A 5,617-nucleotide genomic window follows, 5' to 3' on the forward strand; every position below is an offset into this window, starting at 1 on the left:
CCCAAATATCATCAAACCTAGATTTTCTTCCATAAAATAAGGGCAGAGAGTAGTACATCTGGAATTTCATAATGCACTGAAGCATCTCTTGATAATTTTGTGCTCACAATGGTAAATGGGCAATGAATGCAATCACTGAGAAATCCAAGTCAATTGAAGACTCAAGTCCTGTTGTATAAAACTTACATAATGAAACAAGGCAAGCTACTTAAAACCTGGCTAAAGGTGAGAAAACTTTAGACCAAGTCACAAGAAGGAGTTCTTAAATGTGAATTGTACCACATCATAAGCTACAACTGCAGAAACTATAGATTGCTTCATAAACCTATTGCTTTAAGTTTTTTTGAGAAAATATAATTAACCACCAATTTGAAGGAGAGTTGAAGAAAAGAATTGGACTTCATGGGGTTAATGAGCGGACTGTACCAGATACCTTATAGGTATTACTTTTGAATGTATCAGAAACCTTTTAAGTGTCATTTTTTAGCCTCATTTCTGGTTGTTGCAGCCATCTCTATAAAAGCCAGATTTTTTTTAAAAAAAAGCTTCTGCTATCTTCATACAGGTACTACCTGACAGCATCTTGCCTCAGTCTTTTACTATGGACTTTCAATTCTCATGTTAGACCTCCATGGTGAGGATATTGGTAGAATTCATTTGTTGCTCACATGTGTACAACTATGAAGAAGGGAGCTGACATCTTTTGGAGTAGGCCTTTGACTCAACAGTGTCAAGATCCTCCAAAGGATTATTCTGAGGTGAATTTCATATGGATTATTAAACAGTATCTAGAAAAAAAATGGTATTTTTCTATAACAATAACCAATTCAGTAATATGCCTTTGAATTGACCTTCGTGACAAATACACTTCAATTTTCCATCTTTTCCCCTAATCCTTATATCAAATAACCAATAAAATACAGGCAACATATGCTAAAATACTCTAGAATTGAAGTAGAAAGGATTTTTTAAAATGGTTGGATTTTGGACATCTTCCCCATGTAGAAAGATAAAGATTGAAATTTGCTTTATCAGTACATTTTTGGTGGAGTGATGATAGTGAAAAACTGTACTGGAATAAGTTTTTATGTACTTGGAAAACAGATACAGACAAACAGAATGACAGATAGAGAAATGTTACACCCACTGGTACCTTCCCCAGATGCTCAGGATCTGAGAACTCAATACAAGCCTCCCACACAGGTAGCAGCGACCCAAGTACTTGAGGCATCACCTACTGCCTCCTATGATATCCATTAGCAGGAAGGGGGATTCAGAAATGGAGGTAGGACTCAAGCCCAGGCACTCTGGTATAGGATGTAGGCATCCCAAGCAGCATCTTAACCACTGTACCTGTCCATTCAACCCCATTTTTGTACTAGCTGGCTAAATGTTTTTTCCCTGACCTCTGTTTAACAAGGGTCAATTAACTTGTTCCATATACTGCTTCTTTTTAAACAAGGAATTTCTAAAATGGAATTGTGATCAAGCTACTACTCTGTAAGACTCAATTAAGTTACTATGGCTCAAAAGCCTTAGTAACATGTCTTGACACTATCTTCAGACTTGTGCCTTTGATATACTTGCTCATATGCTCTGTTACAATCTTTCCAATCTCCATACGGACTCTCAAAATCGCTAAAATCTCATTTCCTTCTTTATTGCAATTCATTTTGCTTGGAAAGCCCTTACCATAGATCAATTATAAAAACGGCTTGGCTTCACATCTACATCCTCCTGTTTGAAGCTGTGCAAAACATCTACAAATAGTGATCATTTTGTTTCAAAATATCCAGTAGATTCACTTTTTTGTTTCAATTCCTTATGTGTTCAATGAAATCATTTAAGAAAATGTTAATGCTAATAGCCTTTCCCCTTATTTCCATATATAATATACAATTTTGTACCATGTGTTTTCAGTATGTGTGAAGAACAAGCAGTAAAAGGAAACAGAGAGAGATGAAGAGGAGAAGAGCAGGAGGAAGAGGAAGAAAAGGAGGAGGAAAAAAATTGGGAATAATACAAGTTTTTTGCAACATAATTTAAAAGAATACTGTTTTGGGGACTGCACTTTGGTGTAGCAGGTAAAGCTACAACCTGCAGTGCCCGCATCCCATATGGGCACAGGTTAGAGACCCAGCTGCTCCACTTCCAATCCAGCTCTCTGCTATAGCCTGGGAAAGCATTAGAAGATGGCCCAAATGCTTGGGCCCTTACTAAACCCATTAGGAGACCCAGAAGAAGCTCCTGGCTTCTGGCTTCAAATCGGCTCAGCTCTAGCTGTTGCTGCCATTTGGGGAGTGAATCTGCAGATGGAAGACCGCTCTGTCTCTGCCTCTGTGTAACTCTGCATTTCAAATAACTAAATAATTTTTTTAAAAAAGAAAAAAAAGAATACAGTTTTGTTTGATTTTGGAAGAAATTCTGATAAGGCTAATTCAGAATTATCTGGGAGAATAATACAAAGGCTATTTTAATAAGTAGATAAAATACGTCACTTTTATTGTAAATATTTTATCTCTTGGGTATGAATATCAGATGTTCCTTCATACCATTTAAATATTCTCTCAATCTTGCATCTGTTCTACTGCAAGGCAGATTTCAATCTATATATCATCCAAATTATCACCAAACCTCAATTATTCTCTGGATCAATTCATATGCAGTCATCCTTAAAAAACATTTGGCACAAAGTGTCTACTAACATAAAAGAGTTTTATAAAATACTTCATTCCCATTGACTCTCAGACCTTTTATTATTTATGTCCAAACCCATTAAATACTACTTAATGTAATTGTTATGCAAAATAAACAAAAGTATTTTGAATAGATAATCAAGATGATGTAATTAAGGTACTCAACTTGGGGCAAGCTACATTTGTCAAACATATCATCTTATAAAATATCTTTCTTTAATAAGTATCATCTTTGTGATATTTCTTAATCTGTTTCTGCCTCCACTTAGAATTTCATAAAAGAAGATGAGAATATGTGGGGAGCAACCCGGACTGGACTGGGTTACTGGAATTAAGACTTATTCTATGCATCTGCTCTCCCACAATATGGCGCTGGGAGAGAAGAAAACAGCTTCTACGCAGCTGCCTCTTGCCAACTTGAGTGATGACCTCCAGGAGCTGATCCTGCTCCTGATTGGAGGAGAGCAGCGTACTCGGCGTGTGGGCAGCCGAGTTGGGATTGGCGGAGGAGAACTATAAAGGAGAAGAGAGACGGCATGCACCAGGAACATCTAAGGGGAACATCTATCTGAAGGAACACCTGTGCAGCCCCCAAGAGAGCCGGCCGGCGGTGTGCCGCTCCCCCACGGAAGTGGGGAATGTGGCAGGGGGAACCGCCCTTCCACGGAGGTGGAAGGGATGGTAGCCAACCCGGGAAGAACCAGCAGCAAGCCCGGGGAGGGCCGAGCAGACAAAAGAACAGCGCAGGGTCCTGTGTCGTTCCTCCACGAAGACGGGGAGCGACAGAATAGTATATAGCTCAAGTGGTATATTAACTAGGGGAGGAAGGTATGAAACACTCTGAGTTCAGATGATAATGGTGTTCATCAGTTGCTGGAAGAAAACATAGGGGAAACACTCCAAGACACTGGTGTAGGGGATGGCTCCTTGGATAAGACCCCCCCAAAGCAACGGCAACAAAAGCAGAAATAAACAAACTATATCAAACTAAGAAGCTTTTGCACAGCAAAGGAAATAATCAACAGAGTGAAGAGTCATCCAACAGAATGGGAAAAAATATTTTCAAACCACCTATCCAACAAAGAATTAATATCCCTAATATATCAGCAGCATAAAAAACTCAACAACAACAACAACAAAAAAACAACTAATCCAGTTGCGAAATGGACAAAGGACTTCAAAAGACAATTCTCAAAACAATGGCCAACAAATACATGAAAAAATGCTCAACAACAGTTACCATCAGGGAAATGCAAATCAAAATCACAATGTGATCTCACCTCACCTGCTCAGAATGGCTAAAGGTCTCTTGGGTAGCTCAGGATTGAGTGCAAGTATCCATTCCACTGGAGATTTCCAAGAGAGTGGTTGCAATGAAGAAGAGCTGGTAAATACCATGTAGAAAGGGAGAGAGTGTACAGCAGCTGAAGGAGACGCCATCAGAGTGCACTGGAAGGGCCCCAGAGTGAAGAGTGTGATCGACTATGGCTTATGTCAGAAAGAGGAAACAGGATTTGATGTGCGGCACCTGGGAGCCCAGTGGGCTGAGGTGTTTGTGAAAGCCTTCCTGAAACAGAAACCTTCATGAGCCAGAAGGCACTAGAGAACGAGATGCAGCACAAGGCCATGGTTCTGAAGTATTTCACCTGTTAGAAACCAAAGGAGAAGGAGAAAAAAAAAAAATCCAGGGGGCCAGCGCTATGGTGTAGTAGGCTAAGCCTACACCTGTGGCATCAGCATCCCATATGTGCAATGGTCCCAACTGCTCCTCTTCTAATCCAGCTCTCTGCTATAACAATGGGAAGGCAGTGGAAGATGGACCAGGTGCTTGGGCCCTTGCCTCAACTTGGAGGACTTAGAGGAGGCTGCTGGCTCCTGGCTTCAAATCAGTCTGGCTCTGACCCATTGTAGCTATTTGAGGAGCGAACCTGTGGATGAAAGGCCTCTCTCCCTGTCTCTCCCTCTCTCTATAACTCAACCTCTCAAATAAGTAAAGAAAAATCTTGAAGAAGAAGAAGATGAAGAAGAGGAGAAGGAGGAGGAGAAGGAGGAGGAAATCCAAAGGCTTGTCTGCCAGGCTGAGGAGGGACCTGTGGTTCTTTGACATTAAACCAGAGCAGCAGAGGTAAAGTATTTATCTCCCACTACATGAACTTTGGAAACAGTATGTCCAGGACCTGTGCAATGGTCTCAAGCCAGACAGGCAGCCCCTGATGATTCAAGCCAAGCTGTTAAAGGCAGATCTTCATGGAGCTATTATTTTAGTAGCAAAACCCAAATGACCCTTGTATGTAGATGTCACAGGAATCCTTCTACAGGAAACAAAGGACCTATTTAAAATTATCACCAAAGAAGATTGCCTGACAGTTATGCCCGCAATAAACCCAGTCTTCACTGTGGAACTAGATGGTTTTATTCCCTACATTTACCGGAGCAAATTCCAGTTGCAGTCAACTGAATGATCTGCAAAGAAGTTCAAAGCAAGATGTGGACCCTTCTTTGCTACTTAAGGTGGTTGTTCAAGACAGCTGAGAATTAGAAATACCCTAAATGCCTACTTTGCAGTGAAGATATTCTGATTCTTGACTCTCTCCAGCCAGTGAAAATCAGAGTTAAGGCCATTTAATTAAGTAGCAAGGGATGCCACACAGAGTATGGAGGGAGAAAATCAGGGAACAGAAGAACTGATATTTCTAGTCAATTTTGCATTACCCCTGTGGAGAGAGAAGACTGGTTGACTGGAAGCATGGGGTTATTAGGGTCTTTCTTTCTCATACTTCCCTGCGTCTTCTAAAGAATCAATTGTTTCTGTCACAATGAAGCTTACATGTCATTACAAACAGACTGTAAAGGAAGTCTCCCTGCTGTTCTAAATGCCAGGTTGGAAGGAAAGGGCTATCCAAAGTCGCACCTGGATGGTG

General features: G+C 40.6%; 1 pseudogene; it reads left to right on the top strand.

Moving 5' to 3' along the window:
* Window positions 1-680: 680 nt before the first annotated feature.
* On the top strand, window positions 681-5,206 carry LOC100354526 (ribonuclease P protein subunit p29 pseudogene; annotated as a pseudogene).
* The last annotated feature ends 411 nt before the right edge of the window (window positions 5,207-5,617 follow it).

Source organism: Oryctolagus cuniculus, chromosome 3 (assembly GCF_964237555.1).
Source record: "Oryctolagus cuniculus chromosome 3, mOryCun1.1, whole genome shotgun sequence".
In the NCBI taxonomy this organism is placed as follows: Eukaryota; Metazoa; Chordata; class Mammalia; order Lagomorpha; family Leporidae; genus Oryctolagus; species Oryctolagus cuniculus.